Below are 23,516 nucleotides of genomic sequence, written 5' to 3'. Positions count from 1 at the left end.
TCTTTGGCATTGATGAATATATATTCTTAATAATGTCCAATTAATCCATCTTTTTATGGTTGGTGCTTTTTATTTCCTATCTAAGAAATCTTTGTTCAACCCAAAATTATAAAGATATTCACCCATGTTTCTTCTAAAAAGAGGAAATTGTTTTATTGACTTGTGATCTATCTTAATTTTTTATGTCATGAAGTAGGGTTCAAAGAACTTTTTCTTCTACACAGTTTTAACTGACTCGGAATCGTTTATTTAAAAGACCATCCTCAAAAAAAAAAAAAAAAAAAAAAAAAGACCATCCTCTTTCCTCTATGTTGCAACGGAAACTGCTCAGATTAAGTGATCCTAAATACTCTGGTCTGATTCTGCACTTGCCTCTGCTAGGCTGTTGTCCAACCTGTCTATCCTGGAACCAGTATCACACTGTCTTGTTTACTGCGCTTTATTATAAGTCTTTATATTTACTAGTATAAGTTTCCGTACTTTGCTCTTCTTTAATACTGCTTTGGGTATGTCTAATCCCTTTGGATTTTTATATAAATTTAACATCAGTTTGTCAATTTACAGACACACACACACATACGTATATGTATGCATGATCTGCTTCAGATCTTAATTGTTTTACACTATCTATACACCCATTTGAGAGAATTATAGTTAATTAGAGAGACATTAAAATCACAATAGGATACCACTCCATATCCAACAAAATGGCCAAAATTTACAAAAGGGAAAAAAATGTGATAATGCCAAATGTTTTCAAAGATGTGGAACAACCAGGACTCTTTTACATGGCTGGTGTCATACAAATTGATCCATTCACTTTGGAAAAATGTTTAACAACCCCTTTCAAAACTAAACATATTCTTACATTTTATGCAGTGATTTCACTCCAACCTTTCAGGCTGCTCCATGTCTGGCACACCTTCCTTGTATTATGTGTGGGATACCTTTCTCTCTACAGTATGTGGTTTACCACACAAGTCCTACAGGCAGACTGATTGCATCATATTCTCCACCTTACTGGCTGTGTGACTCTGGGTGAGTTATTTCATGTATCTCCCGTGAACAAACTGGTTAGAGTGTTTATACATTGTTTTATTATTTTGATCTTCAACTCAGGGATGGAGTGAATACACTTACCTACCCCATAGGGCTGTTTGTGCTGGGAGGACTAAATGATACATATAATCCACAAAGGAACAGTGCCTGGCAACTAGTAAGGGCTCAGTAAATGCTACCTATTATTATTATTTTCTCCCAATTATAAACCTATTTATTTTTCAATGCTTATCTAGTTCAAACTGCACCTCCTCCATGAAATTATTTTTAGACAAAGAGAAAGGAAATGTTAATTCTGACAGACATTTAGTCTCTCCCTACATTTTGATTCTTCTTTTTTCATTCTCAGATCTGGCTTTGATTATGAATTGCTTCATTGGTGCTTGCCCTTCCAGACTGCGAGCATTTTCAAGGGGGAAATCTCTGCTCAGGTGAATGTCTCTCTAGATCTCTGCCTGTTGCTCTACTCCTAAGTGTTCAACAGACGCTCGTTACATTGCATCGAATGAAACCAAGGAAGGGAGCCTGCTAGGTTCTTTGAGTAATAATGATACTGGATGTGTTTGCTTCCCAAGAAGCTTGTCATTTGGAATTGTCCTTAAACAAATGGTTGAACTCAATGGACAGACAGATTTTTAGTGATCTAAGAGCATGACAATGAGCCATCATGCTAATGTCCAAGAAAGTGTCTTGAATCCTGGCATGAAAATGTTTAGGCTGTCTAAAACAAATAACTGAGGTAAAATCTGTCTCTATTATGAAATGTAAAGATCGTGGCAATTTCTCCTAATATAATCTCAAAAGTAGTAATTGCCTAAGAGGATATTAAGATACCTGTGTTTTAAAAAGAGAACTGGATTTTTCACGAACTGGGCTGAGTCTTGAGTTTGTACCTGGAGAACCTTGGGTTTTCAGTCCTGGAGTTTTTATTTACTCAGGTTGATTCTTAAGGTCAGTCTGTGCCAAAGGCTTTGATTTATTTTGCATTGAGTTTTATTTACAAAAATCTCTGAAGCACTTCAGTGAAAGAAGTGGTATTTCTCAGGCTGCTGACTGTTGCAGGAAGAAGTACATATTTACACCTCATACCACATGCGTAAATATGTACAAGGTATACAGTAAGGTTGTTATTGTTGAGTTGCTAAGTTGTGTCCAACTCTTTGCAACCCCATGGACTCTTCGGTCCATGGGATCTCCCAGACAAGAATACTGAAGTGGGTTGCCATTTTCTTTTCCAGGAATCTTCCTAATCCAGTGATCAAACCCACGTCTCCTGCATTGGTAGGCAGGTTCTTTACCACTGAGCCACCAGGGAAGCATACATTAAGGTAATGAATTGCTAACAGAATATATTCTATCTTCCCACCTTTATAATGACCTAAAAGCCACCCTCCAGAAGACGGACTTAGGAGAGAGTTGCTGGGTCCTGGTAGAGGAAGTTCTGGGATCCAGGAACTCTTGTCTGACACTGAGGGGAAAGAAAACTCTGTTTTCTCTGTGTTGTCCTCCCTTGTATGGTAGGGAGGGTATGGTTTGAAGAAGACCCATATTAAACAAGGGTTTCCAATATCAGCCCCATAGCTAGGGTCTAGTCTGTCTAGTCAAGGCTATGGTTTTTCCTGTGGTCATGTATGGATGTGAGAGTTGGACTGTGAAGAAAGCTGAGCACTGAAGGATTGATGCTTTTGAACTGTGGTGTTGGAGAAGACTCTTGAGAGTCCCTTGGACTGCAAGGAGATCCAACCAGTCCATTCTAAAGGAGATAAGCCCTGGGTGTTCTTTGGAAGGAATGATGCTAAAGCTGAAACTCCAGTACTCTGGCCACCTCATGCGAAGAGTTTACTCATTGGAAAAGACTCTGATGTTGGGAGGGATTGGGGCAGGAGGAAAAGGGGATAACAGAGGATGAGATGGCTGGATGGCATCACTGACTCAATGGACGTGAGTCTGAGTGAACTCCGGGAATTGGTGATGGACAGGGAGGCCTGGCGTGCTGCGATTCATGGGGTCGCAAAGAGTCGGACACGACTGAGTGACTGAACTGAACTGAAGAGCAGCACTGAAGCTATTTAAATAATACGCATCAGGATAACATATCTCAGAGCATTATTAAATGTTTATGTAGAGGCCCTCCTGCCATTCCTAATCACCAGTACTAGAGTGCTAAACAAAAATCTGTGTTACTTTTCTTTCCCCAACACTGAAAAGCCTTCAGCTTTAAAAAAAAAAATGCATAGAAATGCTGAAACATAAGTAGTTACAAGAGAGCAAGCAAGCAATTTTACTTGGGCTTTGTTACCATCGTAATTTTGAAAGCCATGGACTTGGTGCCATTTTGATAATACATCGTTCAGACTAACTGAAAAAAAAAAGAAAATAATGTGAGATTTTCCTATAAAACCATGCCATCATGAGCCATCTGGCCAACTGGAGGATGTTATTGGTGAAGGCTCATCAGAAACTCTCTTCTCTGGCAATTTGAATTGAGTGGTCTAACCTCACTCTGCTTGGGCTTCCCTGGAGGCTCAGACGGTAAAGAATCTATCTGTAATGCAGGAGACCAGGGTTCGATCCCTGGGTTGGGAAGATCCCCTGGAGAAGGAAATGGCAACATACTCTAGTATTCTTGTTTGGAGAATCCCATGGACAGAGGAGCCTGGTGGGATGCAGTCCATGGGGTCTCAAAGAGTCAGACATAACTTGAGTGACTAAAACAAACACACACACACAACCCACTCAAGTTTCTGCATCTATGGGGGTCTACTCTTCTCTTGGAAACACAGACATTTGAACTTCAGATTTATTTGCTTACTCATTCTGAGAAAAAAAAAAATGCTGTCATATAGTATTTGAGATGCCTTCCTGTCCAGGCAACGTGTCTGAATAACTCAAGAAAAAAGCTTCCAGGTCACACAGATTTGATTTCCCTTTTAGCTCTGCTATTTCATCACTGTATGACATGAGTGTGGGTAACACTACAAAGTTCACAAGCTCTGAGGATTAGATGGAATCATTTCTATAAAAGGACTTGGCCCAGTGCTACGACATTCAATGAATGTTCACTATCTTCTCCTTTTTTCTCTATTTGTCTCCACTGTATTCAACTCAAATTTTTAAATCACCACAAAAGTAGATCCTTAATGACAAATTAGAACAAGTCTTGTTCTAATTTCATGTGTTCACTCTATGATTATAAATTCTGTATTAGAATGTATAAAATCAAAAGTCAGATTCACATGTGCAAAAGTCTTCTTAGAGTGGAAGGAATTTTGAAAGCTTATCAAGCAAGGAACCTGGTGGTTCGGAAGAACAAAGAACATGCTTGATATTAAATTGAGCTCCAAGACTTCATATTCTGAGGTTGTAGCTGCACTCACATTAACCTCACTCTTTTATTGAAAGAGCTTACAGCTACCTTTTAAGAAATTTCTTTGTCACTAATCACTGCCAATCATACGGGAGCTATTGCAAAATAAAGGATCTTTTCTTTCAAAAAGCCAAAATTCAAATCATAACATGCAGCCCTACAAAGAGTTAGGAAAGTTCCCGAGATGGCTGCTTCTCCTGGAGATGTGCCCAGAAGCTACCTGCAAACAAGCTCAGAGTCTCACCTGTCCTTGGCTGCCCGGAGGGGTGGGGTGGGGCTGCTGATGCTGACTGAATTCCTATGAAGCCATAGAAATTCAATTTCCCTGACCTGAAATGTAATTGTTGGTTGTGCTTAAGTGACTTCAGTCCTGCCCAACTCTTTGCAGCTCTATGGACTGTAGCCTGCCAGGCCCCTTTGTCCATGGGATTCTCCAGGCAAGAATACTGGAGTGGGTTGCCATGCCCTGCTCTAGGGGGTCTTCCAGACCCAGGGATCAAACCCATGTCTCTTTTGTCTCCTGCACTGGCAGATGGGCTCTTTACCACTAGCACCACCAATTGTTGGCATCGCACAGGTAAATATGGGCTTCCCTGGTAGCTCAGATGGTAAAGAATCTGCCTGCAATGTAGGAGAACCAGATTTTCCAGGTCTGGAAGATCCCCTGGAGAAGGGCATGGCAATCCACTCCAGTAATCTTGCCTAAAGAATCCCATGGACAGAGAAGCCTGGAAGGCTACAGTCCATGGGGTCACAAAGAATCGGACACGACTGAGCAACTAACTGTTTCACCTTCACTTTCATAGATAAATAAATTGGCTTTATTTCTTCTCACCTTTTACTTTGCAATACTGCAGTATTTTGAGTCTATGCATGTGTGTGTGCCATCCTGGCAAAATGCAAATATTCACACGAAAAATGGAAAATATGTACCCATATATGTGTCTGTTGTAACATTCTTTTTATATGTAAAATATGCTCTAACTTCTCTACTTAAAAAAAAAAATCAGATCAAAGCTGCTTGTGACAGACAGACAGATGTTGTTATATTTAAAGGGAATTGCGTGGGGACATATATTAATAAATTTCTGGTGTTTTTGTCTGCAAACAATTCAGGGCAACGTCTAACTGAGGCACTACTCCCCAAGCAGCCCTGGAATGGAAGCTTCCATTGGAAAAAAAAAAATCAACTTTTAAGAGAAAAAGTAGTTCTTGCTGTTAGAAATATGCTAAAACAGTTTAAAACAGTTCTAAGAATGTATGAACTATATCACAACATCATCAGGGTTTCTAGGTTCTTTTTCTTTCACTGTGAAGAGTCTGAGCTACCAGTGAATGGAGGCAGCTGCTGGCAACCCACCGAGCTGGCAATCACACATGTATAGAAGCAAACAACCAGGATAAGAGAGACCCCGATGGGCCTTCCAATCAGGAGCAAAGTTTATTTTTCCCCCCAAAATTTAAGGATATTAAAAAGTGAGACCTTCTGATAGTGTAAATGTTCTGGTGAACTAAAGAAAGAAACAAAAAACATTAAAAAAAAAGAAAAGAAGGTGGAACCACACCTTCTTATCTCCGCATTATAAAACCATCTTCTGATGATGCTCTCATCCCTTCAGTCCATTGCCTTCTGCTTGTTTTCTTCCCTGACACCTGCTGTTTGCCCGGCTTTTGACAATGTTTGCTGACCCCACCACCTTTCTCAGAAATCAGCTTATTTTCCTAATAGTTTTACTCCTGTGAGGAGCATTTTTATTGCTATTATTTTAGTTATAGGCTTAAGATTTGGGGTCATCTTAGACTTTTTTCCCCCAATTAAATAGAATTTATTTTTCAGAACGGTTTTAAGTTCAAAGCAAACTGAGCAGCAAGTACGGTGTTCCCACAAGTGTCTCCCAAGCCTTCCAGTCTCCACCACCAGCACCCCTTCACCACCGTGGCACCTTGGTACGACTGATCAATGAACTTACACTGAAACATCAAATATCACTCAAAGCCCTTTGTCTATATCAGGATTCATCTTCGTGTTACATATTCTCTGGGTTTTGACACTTGGATATTGACATGCATTGACCATTACAGTATCATACAGATACTAAAAATCCTCTGTGCTCGCCTCTTCAACCCTCTCTCTCCACAAACCCATGGCAACATCTGATCTTTCTACTGTCTCCACTGTTTTGCCTTTTCCAGAATGTCATATAGTTGGGATCATACAGTCTGTAGCCTTTTGGGACTGACATCTCTCACTTAGTCACATGCATTTATGGCTCCTCCATGCCTTTTCCTGGCTTGGTGGTTCGTTTCTTGTTAGCACTGAACAACGTTCCGTTGTCTGAAAGTACCACAGTTGACGTACCCACTCACTGACTGAAGGACACCACGGTCGCTTTCAAGTTTTATTATGAGTAAAGCTGCTATAAACATATGCATGCAGATTTTTAACTCTTTGTTTTACTCCTCTATAAACCTCCAATAATAATTCCAATATAATAATAAATATATAATAGCCAGGACTAGGAAGCAACCTAAGTGTCCCTTGACAGAGGTGTGGTATATATACACAATGGAATATTACTCAGCCATAAAAAGAATGAAATAATGCCATCTGCAGCAACATGGATGGGCCTACAGATTATCATACTAAGTGAAGCGTGTCAGACAGGGAGTCAAATATTACATGATATCACTTACAGGTGGAATCTTAAAAACAGTACAAACGAGCTTATTTACAAAAGTGAAATGGACTCACAGACAGAAAACTTACGGTTACCAAAGAGGAAAGAGGGAGAGGGGTAAACTAGAAGTTTGGGATTAACATATATTCACAACTATACATAAAATAAACCGCAAGGTCCTACTGAATAGTACAGGGAACTATATTCAATATCTTGTAATAACCTACAATGGAAAAGAATCTGAAAAAGAATTTATATATACATATAACTGAATAACATACATCTGAAACTAACACAGCATTATAAATCAACTATACTTCACTTAAAAAATAAATAATCTTTCATAACACACTGCCAATAATAAAACACTGTATACTTCTTAGAGAACGTAAACATGTAAAACATACCATTTTGTGGGTTGCAGATACTATAATTTCCTAAAATATTCTGTTTTGTTGGATGCAGATATTATAATTTCCTAACTGCCAACACAGGATGGGGGGTGGGCAGGGCAGGGCAGATGAGAAGCATGCATTTAAGGTGACACCGCGTGAAGGCGGACGCATGTAAACTTGAGCACAGCCTTTTCTCCTTAAGTGTCAGTCTTGTCCTTCCAACTTGCCAGGCCCTAATATTCTGCATCTTGAACCCTCCCTTTCCTTTTCATGTCAGCTCTCACCAGAGGGGTTCAGAAAGGGCCTCTCTGGCCTTTGCAAAGCCTCTCTCAGTGTTCTCCTATCCGGTTACACTCCTCTAGGTCCACCAGAGCCCTTCTCTGCTTCACCGCCAGGACCACATCATCCAGCGTCTTAATACCCTGAACCATCTCCTCCCTGCTTGTGAGACCTCAGGGTCTCTTCACTACCGGCTGAATAAAGTTCAGAGGTCTCACTGTGGTACTCGGAGCCCTCCAGCCTGGGAGCCTGTGCCTCCCCCTGAACGTTAACATTCTATACATGAACAGGCATGGCAACACCCCTGGCCTTATCTAACTTCATCTAAGCCTTTGCCACTGAAATAAGCCTTCTGCCATGCAAATCCTCCCTACCTGGTTTTGGCACATGGCTTCCAGAGACAGACAGCATGAGAAGAGCGGCCAGAAAGGGTTCAGAGCTGCCAACTGCCTGCCAGGTGATCACAACAAGGATGGTAGAGAAGATGCCACAAGTCACTTTCCCAGCATCCTACAGTTGTATCCATACATGATTTTTTTTTTTTTTAAGGGAAAATAGGGACTTCCTGCTTGGAGAGCTCAGATTCACATGCCTTGGGGCCAAAAAAACCCCAAAACATAAAACAGAAGCATTAGAGTAACAAATTCAATAAAGACTTAAAAAAAAAAGGGAAAATAAAATTGCCCCCAGAACTACTGATCTATTTTTTTTGACCCCATATTTTTTGACCCAAAGAAATAAAGATGGAAAAGGCAGTAGCTTCACTGAATATGGCACAGGACTTTTTCCTACGGGTTGTCCCAGTTATACGACACTGCCAGGCTTTTTTCCTATTTAGCTGTAGAGTTATCAAAAAACATCCAATGAAAGCAACTTGACAGCAAAGAAATATAAATATATATATATATATATATATATATATAAGGAACTTTACCCAAGAAATGTTAATAGAGCAAATAAAATGAGTTCAGGATTTCCTGAAACATAATTTTTGATTTTGTATAGACCATATCAACATTTTAATCTTGTTTAACCAAAAGAGGCAAACACTTGGATTCAGAATGTAAATAAAAATCAATGGTCTAGAATGAAAAGATTCATGTCAAATGTAAAATACCTTATAATCATCAAGAAAATAATTTCAGGTATTTGTGGCTGGTGCCTCTTTAGTTCTATATAATTGATCTACAGCTCTATTCTCTACGTATGAAAAGAGATTTTTTGAAATATCACTGTCATGCTTGGTAGGAGTCTTAGAAAGACTATATTTAGTTCTTATTAGATGAAGAAAATCGACAATCAGATTGCTTTCATTCTAATGGGAATTTTACTGTAAAAATGTCTCAGAATGAGACACAGGGTTTTAAAGTGATTTCTCAAGTAAGCTGTGCTCAGGATTAGAAATATGCACTAAATTTAAAATTTTCATAATTATTATCATCACCTCTCCCGGGGTCCATGCCACACCCCCTCCCACTGCCCCCTCCCCACCGCCCCGTCAAATTTCTCAACATATGTTTATGAACTCAAGTGAGATTTAAATACCTTCCATCTGGAAATGCGTATGAAAACCTTAACATATCTCCAAGTCTGGTTAAGAGCAAATGTCTCTTTCACATGCATTTAATATTAACCAATTCAAATGGGTTTCTGAACAGCAGGTATTTAAAGCATAGAAGGTTCCCAACAGCAAGGTTATTTCCTTGGCCCTTTGATAGACCCTCTCAAGATAACACAGAAGAAAGCTTTCAATACACAAACTGACTAGGAGTTTATGGTTAGGCTCTAAATACAGCTTGTTAAGTCAAAATTAGCCTGGCAAACTCCTTGAATCACCCATGAAGTATGATATAAATGCTAATATGTACACACTGTACCACCTGGTTGTATCCCCTCCTTTAACCTTCTGAAAATCACTGCTTCTCTAGATGTCCCAGCATTCAGCTGACTCATCCACAAAGCAGTCTCTTCTCAGCTCCTTGGCGACTGGAGACTTTTGTTGGCATGTTGGCTTGTTTTCGTTTTATTTTGTTTCATTGGTCGATGGCAAGAACAATCCTTAAACTCTCTTACACAGATATTTTGTAGGTTTCTCTAACTGTGTGACTGGTCCACGGCCTCTGGTACTTTGGCTGACTCTTGTTTAGTGGGAATTTTGAGAGCGAGTTTTTCATCTCCCTCTCTCCTCAACTCTCCGGTAGGCAAGAGTTTTATGGGTAATTTATATGCACAAGCGTTACAATTCTGTGCTGTAAGGTAAAGCCACTACAAAAGGCAGTACATGTTGGGCAACGGCTTTAGGCTGAGGAGCAAATGGACTGGGATTCAGCCTAACCTCTGTGGCCCAATCCCTGTGCCTATGGAGTGGGGGCCTGCTCATGGAGATTTTCAGGTTTTCCCAGAGGTAATTTCTCAAGAGCCCTGGCTCTAAAAAAATACCGTTCGTCTGTCCTGTTTGCAATCCCTCTTTCTACTGCCCAGAGGACCAGAAGTTTGTGGGCATCTTTACGCCATTCTTTCAAAACAGGAGAACAGGACAAACTCTATAAACCGTGGCCAACCATCCAATTCCAAACTACTCAGCTCAGCTGACCAATTAGTCATTTGATGTATCATTTCATGCTGTGCCTTTTTTTTTTTTTTTTCTCAGAAGCTCTTCATGATCCGAGACATTTCATTTGATTAGATTACTGAGTAAGATCCATGGAGGGTTGAGGAGGAGGTTCTGGCTAGACTGGACCCTTCACACTGCCCATGAAAATAAAAAAACACTGTGGTTAATCTGCATTGAGCAAATAAAACATTTTCTCATCCTCTTTTTCTGTTGTTGGTGGCGGGGGGCGGGGGGGGGGGGGCAGTTGCTGCACACTGAGAAACATCCCTGAGTAGCATCAGAAATCTTAGGGGTCAGGAGGTAACAGAAGAGGTGCATAATCATGAAATCTGGCTCTCCATGACTTTGGGGACTATTTTTTTTCCCTTCAGCTAACAATGGAGGTGACTGGGCAATTCCGTGCCTGCAAACTGGAATGCTAAACATACGGGTAACACGGGGAAGACATCTGATAAAAGTTACAGATAATTCCACTTCAAAGACAACTGAGCTTTCCACTTCCAAACGCTTTAATCATTTGGTCCATATGCCTGTTTCCCCAACATAGGCCCTTGGGGTAACAGATGTGTCTCACCGTTACAGGTAAAAGCCCAACACGTGGGAATCAGGTTTATCCGTAACACGCCCAAAAGCCACCGGTCTCTGGCGCCCTATACCCATACTCCACGCACGGAGAAACTGTGAATGAGATAGAGTTCTGTGGCAGTGGGAGTTGAATAGGAAAGCATGAGACCTAGCTGAGTCACACAGCTTGTGAACTGCTCCTGTAACTCATAAACAGAGGAGAGTTTGCCCTGGAACTCACGCTGCATTCCTGATCTGAGCAGAATGCTGGGGCAGAAGCTGCACTGACTTACAGCAACTGGAGGCCCAGCAAATGTCCTAAAACATCGGTGTCCATTTCAGAGAATAAGGGTGACCAGAAAGAAGGGCAAAAATGATCTCTGGGGACAGTCAGCTGGTACACAACAGGCTCAGGATGCCTTGGCACTGGGGTTTATTCTGCAGGCTGGTGGAACAACAGCTCTCTGGAAGCCTCAGATATTTTAGACAAATATTTTATTTTACGATCCTCTTTCACAACGTTACTACTCTATCCTGCCCCTTAGAAAGAAAACATATGGACTTGGTTACAGCGGTAATGTGGGAGACCTGCATTCGATTCCTGGATTGGGAAGATCCCTTGGAGAAGAGAAAGGCTACCCACTCCAGTAATCTGGCCTGGAGAATTCCATGCACTGTATAGTCCATGGGGTCGCAAAGAGTCGGACACAACTGAGTGACTACCGCTTTCAATGTTTTCACTAATACAAGGCTTAATGGCTATATATAGATGGAAGTGAGGTGGTGCCTTTGTAAACTTTTCGTCTGACTGACTTGCCAGTTACAATTCATCTCTCAAGGTAAAGGCAAAATGCTATACAGTAATCAAGCAAGCTTCAAAATTCTGGAATGTAATAAATAATTTTTTCTACATCCCAGCAGAAGGCTAATTCAGGGAAGAGATTGGCTAAAATTTCAGAGAAGAAAATAATATCAAGTTGAGAAAGTTCTGATTGCATTCTTGAGATTCCTTAAGTCTTTTTCATGATATATTATGCCAAAATATTTCTACATCACCAAAACAAAGTGTGATGAAAATGTGGAAAATTATAGGGGTGTGTTGTTCTCCTCAGGCGATTGTCAAAAGCATTTATCTAAATTCATTTTCCTCAACTACTTTCCATCTAAATGTTCCACCTGGAGGGAACTGAATTCTATCCTCACCTCTTGCACTTCCTTCGATGGATGAATCTGATCCACAGTAAATCCAATATGGGAAGTGGTTTGCTGATATTGTGGGACTCATCTTTACAGCTCCATTTACAGCTCCAAAATCACTGTGGATGGTGGCTGAAGCCACGAAATTAAAAGACACTTGCTCCTTGGAAGAAAAGCTATGACAAACTTAGACAGTGGATTAAAAAGTGGAGCCATCACTTGGCACACAAAAGTCTGTATAGTCAAAGCTATGGTTTTTCCAGTAGTCATGTACAGATATGAGAGTTGGACCATAAAGAAGACTGAGTGTCAAAGAATTGGTGCTTTCGAACTATGGTGCTGGAGAAGACTCTTGAGAGTCCCTTGGACAACAAGGAGATCAGACCCAGTCAATCCCAAAGGAAATCAACCCTGAATATCCATTGGAAGGGTTGATACTGAAGCTGAAGCTCCAATACTTTGGCCACCTGATGCAAAGAGCCAACTCATTGGAAAAGACTCTGATGCTGGGAAAAATTGAGGGCAGGTTGAGAAGAGGACAACACAGGATGAGATGGTTGGATGGCATCACTGACTCAATAGACATGAGTTTGAGCAAGCTCCAGGAGATAGTGAAGGACAGGGAAGCCTGGTATGCTGCAATCCCTGGTCATAGAGTCAGACATGACTTAGCAACTGAACAAAAAGTGTTTTTTTTGTTCAATTCATATTTATTGTGTATCTATAATGTACTCTAGTGTTGGTCAAGAGAAACAGGGGAGGTATAAATAAAATTTAAATGTGAAGGGGAAAGTGAAAGTTGCTCAGTCATGTCCAATTCTTTGCAACCCCATGGAATTCTCTAGGCCAGAATACTGGAGTGGGTAGCCTTTCCCTTCTCCAGGGGATTTTCCCAACTGAGGGATTGAACCCAAATGTAGCCACATTAACAGAGGTGATATTTAATATGTTTTACTCAATATATCCCAAGTATTACTTTAATAGATTATTAATATAAAATTTTATTAGAATATTTTACTTTCTGTTTAAATACTAAGTCCTCAAAATCTAGTCTGCATTTTACAACTTCAGCATGTGTCCACCACTATCCACATTTCAAGTGCTCCAAGCCACAGAGAGCTGCTGCTGCTGCTACTGCTAAGTCGCTTCAGCCACACAGAGCTAGCAACTTACAAAGTGGACAGCATTTCTCTAGACAAACTAAAAGATAACATACCGCCTTTGTGCTTTCCTGTCTCCCTTACTTGTTTGCTCCATTTCTTTGTGCCATAAAGTTTTTCTACTTTATCCATACATCCATTTACTCATTTTCCATGCAATAAACCTCAGTTTATGCCCATGTATAGTTAACTGGTAAATGTATTTCTTATGAAACCCTAAGAAATGCTTGCTAAAACATAACAGATATTCTTTGAAAAGCACTGCTAGGATTTTAAGCCCATGAGGAAAATTTGCAGAACCAAAAATTAGATAGGGTGGAGGTGGCGGTACCTGAATGGCCAATGGGTCATAGGCAACTGAAAAGTTAGACTTCTATTGTAACAAAAAACAAGATGTGCCAGATGCTCAAGATGTGAGTGGGAGTTGAGATCCATCTCTAGCAATGGAACTACCGAATGGAATTTGAAAACAATATAAAAAAAATGGACCTAAAGAAACAAGAATAGGGGCAGGAGAAGACTGGAGTTAAAATGTTCTAAGTTTCTTCTGAGAACAGGATACTTATTAGCTTTACAAATCATATACACATTAAAAATTTTAAGAGCAAAATAAAAGAACTTAAGTGTCTTTTAATCTTTAAAATATGTACAGAAAGAGGGGACAAAAGAAACCTGATCGTAACATTATGTGTCAGGCACTTTACTAGACTCTGCAACCCCTTAGCATGAACATACCAATCATCAAGGAAAGAAAACACATAGCTGATGACTAAGAAACATGGACAAATATTTATGACACATGGAGTAAAGCCACAAAGTGAGAGTATCCTGGAAGAAATTATTTGCTCTGCATAGAATGTTCATGGAAGAATTAACAAGGAATCCCACAGCTGCATAGAAATGTAATATGAGACATGTGTCAAGTGCATAGTAGTCCCGTGTGATCCGTGCTGACCACATTGGACCACACAAGTCAAAAGCAGCAGCTTCCAACTTGACGTTCTGTGTATCAGTGCCCAGGGACATTTAGGTGGGGTATGTGATACATTTTATGTGTTCCTAGGAGGAACACAATTAAACAAGAGTCTAAGCTGCAGAGCTTCTCAGAATCTTCAGAACATATATTCTCCCAAGAGGCGATATAGGATGCAGCATATAATCTTTCACAAATGTATTTGCTCATGTACTACTTTTTTGTCTGCCTCACAGCTGATAATGCCTTCCAGAAAAATCTGCCATGGAATATCAGTGTGAGAAACTCTGGTTTCAGTCATAGGGAAAACTCAAAGGACTTGGCAAGATGGAAAGCTGGAAACACACCGGCAAACAGATCAGAACCTCATCCATTAGGCGAAGAAGTCAAGGTCTCACAATGATAAAGAGTATGGGACTTCCCTGGCAGTCTAGTGGTTCAGACTCTGAGCTCCCAATGCAGCGGGCATAGGTTTGATCCCTTGTTGGGGAAGATCCTGTATGCCATGTGGCACAACCACAAACAAAAAACAAACAAAAAGCACGCAATCCTCAAGAAAAGGAAAAGGAATCATAAGGAGTGTGAAGACCCGTAGGCATTTGAGCAGGGGAGTGAGAGGGAACACCTCTGGGTCTCAAATGGGACCTGTAGAGCTATGATGCGCTGTGGCTGCCATTCTCCAGACCAGATTTGAGGTGGGGGGGAGTCCTTACAGTGACTTTTAGGGGCATGATTAGATGCGTTCCCCTAGTTCAACACAGACAAGGCTAACTCCTCTCTTATCACCTAATCACACAATCATTCCTTATTGGTGGGCCATACAACTGAGACAAGGGAAGGAAAAAAAATCCCCAAATTGAGGAATCCAGGTCATGGAGAGGTCTCCCCTGATTCTGGAACCAGTCTGGTTCAAAAGGAATTAGAGCATGTGCGTAAGCCATGATAAATGACAAAACCATCTGGAATACATGGTGTATAATTGAGGATAAGGGCCCCAAATGTTATATAGACAATGACTTTACTTCTTCTGAAAAGTGTCTTTTATTTTTGGAACAGGTTACATATTTACATTGTTCAAAGGACACAGAGACATACTCGGTTATACATTAAAGATGCCTCAGTTCTGCTCTTCTTCTTCTACCTGGCTCCCATCACTTCTACAACAGAGGCTGGGTAGCTAGCATCTCAACTTGCTTCTTCTGCACCTTGGCACACAAACTCCAATTCCCTGTCTCCCTCACGATTAGCTACAGCCATGGGATTAAGTCCTGGTCTGGGGCATATGAATCACCTCCCTGCCTGGACCACAACCACCTTCCACTTCCTTCTCTTTTCCCGACTGCTGGCTGAGCGTGGACACCCAGAGAAACCTTGGGAGCCATGGAAGGTGAGCTTCCATCAGCCTTGGTCCCCGAGTGATGGAATGGGGCAGAGCACACCTCCCTAACCCCACTGTTTAGATTGTATGGACATATTCCAATTGTTTTAACAAGTATTGTTCAAGGACATTGGCTTAGACATGACTTTTTTTTTCTTATTTAAAAAAATTATTTATTTTAATTGGAGGATAGTTACTCTATGAAATTGTAATGGTTTCTGCCACATGTCAATATGAATTGGCCATAGGTATACAGGTGTGGCCTCCATCCTGAAGCCCCTCCACTATTCCTGCAGGTTTTCACAGAGCAGCTGTGGGTCCCTACATCGTACATCAAACTCCCACTGGCCATCCACTTTACATATGGTGATGCATATGTTTCAATGCTATTCTCTCAAATCATCCCACCCTCTCCTTCTCCCAATGAGTCCAGAAGTCTCTCCTTTACGTCTGTGTCTCCCTTGCTGCCCTGCATGTAGGATCGTAGGTACCATCCTTCTAAATTCCATATATATGTGTTAATACATGGTATTTTTAGACATTGCTTTTTAATCTTTCCTGAACTGGCATTCTTCTCTCTCTTTTTTTTTTTAATGGTAGTCTCTGTTTATTGATGTCTTCCTACCAAGTCATAAGCAAGCTTGAGTCTGAAGAGGTAATTGCTGTTCCCACAGAGTGAGTTGAAATTAGTATGATAGCTCTTCTTTCAAAAGAAAACCAATACTCTTTTAAACATTTATTATTACATTTTAGTTCTTCATCCTTGCCCTAGTAATAGGAGCTTAGTTCAGAATTTTTTCTTTTTATAAAAATTCCCAATCTACAATACTTTTTAACTTTTCTATATACCTTGACAAGAACCAGAACCATGACAAGTTCTTATCCAATAGAATGCAAGTCACCAGTTCTTTAAGAGTGCATTCTTAAAGATCATTAGCTAGTTCATGAGCTTCGAGTATGTTTTGGTCCACTCTTGCCTAATCAAGATGCGTATCTAGTGCAGAGTCATTCTGACAGGAACTGAAAGCTAGAGTAGAACAGACGATGGTGGCAGGGCTGAGCATGCTCTGCTACTGATGGACACCCTGTGGAAATCTCACTCTGCATACTGCGTGCACAGTGTCAGGACCAGCTGGAACCCCAAAGCTCCTCGGTGGGATTAATCACATGACTGTGTGGAGCGCTAGACAACTGCTGCATTCAAACGTCACTGATGTCATGTGAAAAAAAAAAAATCCTGATGGGTTCACATGTGGCTTTCATTAAGAGGCAGTGGCTAGAACTACTCAGAGTCCTTGATGATTAATCTGTGATATGCATGGCTACAAATGGTGCTCGGTCACTCAGCCAGATGTTCCTCATGGATTCTTCCGGAGGACTGGGGCATGTCTCTGAGATCATATGCTTAGTCATTTAACTAGAGCGCTTGCTTCTGCCAGCAGCTTGACAGTTTCAGAAAGAGTAAAAGCCTGTTCCCCACTGGAGATTTCTGGAATTTTGCCATAATCATTACATACGGTGCTCTTAGGAAATTCCAGCTTTATGGCTCTTTAGATAAATGGAGTGTGAATTTTACTGTCAGGAGAGAACCCTAAAAAACAAAGTAATAAAGCAACAATGCAGCACCATGCTCTTTAATCTCCTTCTTTAAAATTAAATATCGATTACAATCTTGTGATTTATTTTCAAGGAAGAATTGTTGAGTATTTGAGCCTCTGGACTTTAGGGCTGGTGTCGGGGTTATGGTGAAAATGAATGTTTCTTAATTTTAAAACACTACAAAATTCCCAAAGGTAATCTTGACTTTATTTCATGTTTTTTTAATAGTGAAAGTATCATTTCAAATTAAAAAATCCTTGCCAGTAGAGCTCATGTGCTAAAAGGCAACCAATTATTTATTGAACTTTATTTGATACAATGACATCAATTTAGAGAAGATTCAGAAATCAGTGATCAAAAATAACATTAAGGTTTATCAAAACTGATATCATTTATTAAAATATGCCATAATCATGAACAATAACTTGCTTTCTCCACAGGTGCTCAGGAAGCATTTGATCCTAAGAATGGGTGGCCTAGATATTTTCATAGTTTTTCTTGCAGTCACCCAAGAGTTAGCTGCATTTTAATGGAGAAGCCAGCTATATATAACTTGTGAACACACTGATATTCCCTTAGATGAAATGTTCTACAGAAACCACAGAATGCACATATTTCCTTAAAAAAACAGGCAAACATTTTCCCTGAATTCTATCTTGGTTACTTAGTATGTCATCTCCTTGATGATTTGTAGAAAGAAGCTCTATTCTCTTGCAATTCCAAGCAACTTGCAGATCATCTCTACTGATACAGCTTATATTTTCTCAAATACCATGGGAGAGGCCATACAGTACAAACTACACATCTCTCTTCACAAACTCAAGATCAGGCATATAAGACAGATGGCAAAACAAACTTTCTGTGCCAACTCTTCAGCTCCTGTTTAATTTGTGAAGAGCTTTAAATCAGAGCAACCTGTAACACTTTTCACATGAGAAGAGTTACAAGAAGAATGTAAAGTGAAGTGAAAGTCACTTAGTCATGTCTGACTCTTTGCCACCCCAAGGGACTACACAGTCCATGGAAATTCTCCAGGCCAGAATGCTGGAGTGGGTAGCCTTTCCCTTCTCCAGGAGATTGAACCAGGGATCGAACCCAGGTTTCCCGTATTGCAGGTGGATTCTTTATCAGCTGAGTCACAAGGGAAGCCCACAATAAAGACGGTAAGGTTTTTTTTTTTTTTTTCACACATAGTAGTTTTTATCTGTTAATCCCATACTCCTAATTTATCCTTGCCCCTTCCATATCCCCTTTGATAACCTTAAGTTTGTTTTCTATGTCTGTGAGTCTATTTCTGTTTTGTATATAGATTCCTTTGTCTTATTTTTTAGATTCCACATGTTAAGTGCTATCATATAATATCTGTCTTTGTCTGACTTCACTTAGTATAATAACCTCTATGTCCTTCCATGTTGCTGCCAATAGTAATATTTCATTCTTGATAAGTTTTTATTAAAGCTTTGGTGTAAAGAAAAGTTCAAAAACATTGCCCTTATTATTGCTGTTGGTTTTATGGAAGCTAGATAACTTTAACAAAACACGGAACTGAATTCCCTAGTCAGTACTTATTTGGGCAGGAGAAATTACTGGTCGGTCATACATCAGCAAACCAAAGATAATTCCTTCACAAATAATATTAAAGCTAGTCCTATAAATCAATGGAGTGAAAAGGCAAACTACAGAATGGTAGAAAATATTTGCAAATCAAATATCAGATGAGTTAATACCCAGAATAAATAAGGAACTATAGTAACAAAAAAACAAATGACTCAATTGAAAAATGGACAAAGAACTTCAATAGACATTCCTCCAAAAAGGATACAGAAATGGCCAACAAGCATATGAAAAGATGCTAAACTTTACTAATCATTAGAGAAATGCAAATCAAAACCACATTTTCACCCTCATATCCACTAGGATGGCTACAATCAATAAAACAAAATAGAAAATAGCAACTGTTAGTATGTGGAGAAACTAATTCTTATGCACCAATGATGGGATTGCAAAATGGTGTAGTCACTTTGGAAAATAGTATGGCAGATTCTCAAAAATTAAAAACAGAATTATCATGTGATCCATTAATTCCAATTGTGGGTAAATATCTAAAACAATTGGAAGTAGGATCTTGATGAGATATTTGCACATCCATGTCCATAGCAGTATTATTCACAATAGCCAAAAGGTAGAAGAAACCCAAGCATCCATTGACATTTAAATGAATATATACAACACGTGTGTATGTGTGTATGTGCATGCACGCGTGCTAAGTCACTTCAGTTGTATCCAATTCTGTGCAACCCTATGGACTGTAGCCTGCCAGGCTCCTCTGTCCATGGGATTTCCCAGATAAGAATACTGGAGTGGGTTGAAATTTCCTCCTCCAGGGGATCTTCCTGACCCAGGGATCGAACCCTGTCTTAACTGACTCATTTGAAAAGATCCTGATGCTGGGAAAGACTGAAGGTGGGAGGAGAAGGGGATGACAGAGGATGAGATGGTTGGATGGCATCACGGACTCAATGGACATGGGTTTGAGTAAACTCTGGGAGCTGGTGATGGATAGTGAGGCCTGGCGTGCTGCAGTCCATGGGGTCGCAAAGAGTCGGACACGACTGAACAACTGAACTGAACTGAACTGAACGTTGGCAGGCGGGTTCTTTACCCTAGTGCCACCTATATACGTATAATACACACATATAATGGAATACTGTACTATTCAATCTCTTTTTAATACAAATTTATTTATTTTAATTGGAGGCTAATTACTTTACAATACTGAATTGGTTTTGCCATACATCAACATGAATCCACCACGGGTGTTCATGTGTTCCCCATCCTGAACCCCCCTCCCACCTCCCTCCCCGTACCATCCCTCTGGGTCATCCCAGTACTATTCAACCTTAAGAAGGAAGGAAATCCTGTGAAGCTCGAGGACATTATGCTAAGTCAAATAAGCCGGTCACAAAAAGTCAAATACTGTATGATTCCACTTGAATGATGTATCTAAAGTAATCAAATTCATAGGAACAGAAAGCAGAATGGTGACTTCTAGAAGCTGGGGTGAGGGGAAATGAGTTATTGTTTAATGAGTACAGAATAACAGTTTTGCAAGAAGAAAAAGTTCTAGAGATCACTTGTACAACACTGTAGATATACTCAATGTTGTTCAATTGACACCTAAAAACTGTTCAGTTGGTAATTTTTTTTAATAATTAAAAACTTAAAAAAATTATAAACAAAACAAAACACAGTTCTTTTGGCTGGTCTAGGAAACTAGTTATGAAAACTCCATTAGGGGATTTGCCTGGAGGTCCAGTGGTTAAGACTTTGCTTTCCAGTGCAGGGGGTGTGAATTCAATCCCCAGGAGCTAAAATCCCACATGCCTTGTGGCCAAAAACCAGAACATAAACAACAGAAGGTATATTGTAACAAATTCAATAAAGACTTTAAAAATGGTCCATGTCAAGAAAAAAAAAATTAAGAAAACTCCATCAGAACCCTATGGCTCTCAAAGGCAGGACTAGTTGCTCTTGATCTGATCAAAGCAACCTAATGACAGTTATCCTTTACTTTCAACAACACTTCACAATTTAATGCAAAAAGCCACAGTTCCAATATGTTTTTAGTAACTCTCAGGTTGTCAGGCACTTTTCCTTCCAAAGCTGAGTGAACAATAAAGGGACAAAACTGAAATTTGATGAGAGTGGAACTTAAATGTCCTCACCAAGAAACAAGTAATAAGGTGATGGATGTTTAATACCTAGATGGTGGGAATCTTTTCACAATGTATACCAAATCACCAAGATGTATACTTTAAACATCTTACAATTTTATATGTCAATTACACCTCAATGAAGCTGAAAATTTACAAAAAGGGACGTAACTGAAAATGTTCCCTCTGAATTAGGTGTCCACTGTGGGGAATGGAGAAGCTGGCATTTGCCCACCTTAAGTGTCCTCTCGATGTGAGCCAGAATGCAAAAGGCTCCAAATCAGAGGTCCTTTCTGCTGCTGCTAACTGTTCACCTTCACAGCTGTCAAGGTCACCAACACCCGAGTCCTCATTACAGTTTAAGAAGAATGCCATTCAACGCTTAGTAGATGAATGGATATAAGGACACTCACAAAGTTAATTATGCACTTAATATCAACGGGGAAAGGGCATGTATCCCTAAGCCCCACGTGGTGAGACAAGTCTAAATCCCATAAAATGGCACTGTTGCTTCAGGAGACGATCCTTATTATCAGAACACAGCATAACAAGGCAGTGACCCTCATTAATGACTCCACTCAAGGCTATACCCGCAATGATTCATGGGAGTCTAAGTCTGACCACATAAGACACTCATAATGAAGTATCAAATGGATGGCATTTGGTAGTATACAAATGAACATTTAAAGTAGAAATTAAAGGCAAGAGATAAATAAATACTAAATAGAAATAAACACTAAATATAAATGAATACAAATTTATATATAAGTATAAATTTAAAATGAAAGTACGGTGATTCCTTAAAAAACTGGAAATAGAACTGCCATACAACCCAGCAATCCCACTTCTGGGAAATACACACCGAGGAAACCAGAACTGAAAGAGACACGTGTACCCCAATGTTCATCGCAGCACTGTTTACAATAGCCAGGACATGGAAGCAACCTGGATGTCCATCAGCAGATGAATGGATAAGAAAGCTGTGGTACATATACACAATGGAGTTTTACTCAGACATTAAAAAGAATACATTTGAATCAGTTCTAGTGAGGTGGATGAAACTGGAGCCTATTATACAGAGTGAAGTAAGTCAGAAAGAAAAACACCAATACAGTATATTAACACATATATATGGAATTTAGAAAGATGGTAATGACGACCCTATATGTGAGACACAGATGTATAGAACAGACTTTTTGGACTCGGTGCGAGAAGGCGAGGGTGGCATGATTTGAGAGAATAGCACTGAAACATGTTTATTGTCATATGTGAAACAGATCACCAGTCCAGGTTTGATGCATGATACAGGGTGCTCAGGGCTGGTGCACTGGGATGACCCTGAGGGATGGGATGGGGAGGGAGGTGGGAGGGAGGGTCAGGATGGGGAGCACATGTACATCCATGGTGGATTCACGTCAATGTATGGCAAAACCAATACAATATTGTAAAGTAATTAGCCTCCAATTAAAATAAATAAATTAATTAAAAAGAGAAATGTAACTTAGATATAAAAATATTAAAACAATGAAAGCAATGTATTTGGTGTGTACTATGAAAATAATTTTCAAGATGTTTTAATAATGCCACTTCATTTCACAAGTCCTCTTTTGTGTCTGTTATATGCAAAACACTGTACTAAGCCCTCAGTCAGGCCTGGGGAACCAGGAAAGCTACATAACGTAAAACAATAGGGCCGTCAGAGGAAGAGCTTTATCGGTGGGTTATGTGTAAGTGAAAGTGAAGTCGCTCAGTCGTGCCCGACTCTATGCGACCCCATAGATGGCAGCCCACCAGGCTCCCCCGTCCCTGGGATTCTCCAGGCAAGAACACTGGAGTGGGGTGCCATTTCCTTCTCCAATGCACAAAAGTGAAAAGTGAAAGTGAAGTCACTGAGTCGTGTCCGACCCTCAGCGATTCCATGAACTGTAGCCCACCAGGTTCCTCTGTCCATGGGATTTTCCAGGCAGGAGTACTGGAGTGGGGTGCCATTGCCTTCTCTGGGGTTATGTGTAATGAAGTCTTAAAAGATAAAAAGGTCTAGAAAAATGAGACTTGAGAGGGAGGTGGAAAGCTGGGAGGGCTTTAGGACTAACAGAGTATCATAAACAAAGCTATGCTGCTGCTACTGCTGCTAAGTCGCTTCAGTCGTGTCCGACTCTGTGCGACCCCATAGATGGCAGCCCACCAAAGCTATAAAAGTACATAAATGTGAAGCGTGTATGGAGAATACTAAAGATCTATGGCAAAGCATTAGGAATCGAAACAAACATATAGTACCCCTTTCTGCTCTGGCAATATTTTATTTTAAATTTTGCAAGTGGGGCTGTGCTTGTATAAGTTTCTGGCATATAATGGGTGCTTGTAAAGATCTGTTGAATGGGTAAAGAAAGATGAAGCTAGAAAGATAGTGGAGGGGCCAGATCATGACTGCCCTCGACTGCTAGATTTAGTATGTGGGATGTATTCTGTGTGTGGTGAAAAATGGGTTATATAACATTTACTATCTTCACCATTTTTAAGTGTACTACTCAGTACATACA

General features: G+C 40.1%; 2 protein-coding genes across 6 annotated transcripts in view; both read right to left on the bottom strand.

Moving 5' to 3' along the window:
- RNF150 (ring finger protein 150) overlaps positions 1–23,516 on the bottom strand; it is a 281,991-nt gene that overhangs the window by 150,795 nt on the left and 107,680 nt on the right. The window lies entirely within an intron of this gene.
- The window catches only part of LOC109576742 (UPF3B regulator of nonsense mediated mRNA decay), a gene marked incomplete at its 5' end in the record, with an annotated part of 62,242 nt that overhangs the window by 8,667 nt on the left and 30,059 nt on the right, over positions 1–23,516 (bottom strand). Inside the window, 1 exon segment of the mRNA XM_070769080.1 lies at positions 1–23,516. This exon segment is cut by the window's left edge and continues 8,667 nt beyond it; it is cut by the window's right edge and continues 28,989 nt beyond it.

The sequence above is a fragment of the Bos indicus genome, chromosome 17, assembly GCF_029378745.1.
Source record: "Bos indicus isolate NIAB-ARS_2022 breed Sahiwal x Tharparkar chromosome 17, NIAB-ARS_B.indTharparkar_mat_pri_1.0, whole genome shotgun sequence".
Lineage (NCBI taxonomy): Eukaryota > Metazoa > Chordata > Mammalia > Artiodactyla > Bovidae > Bos > Bos indicus.
The sequence above is the reverse complement of the archived record's forward strand: the minus strand, read 5'-3'. Positions and strand labels throughout refer to the sequence as shown.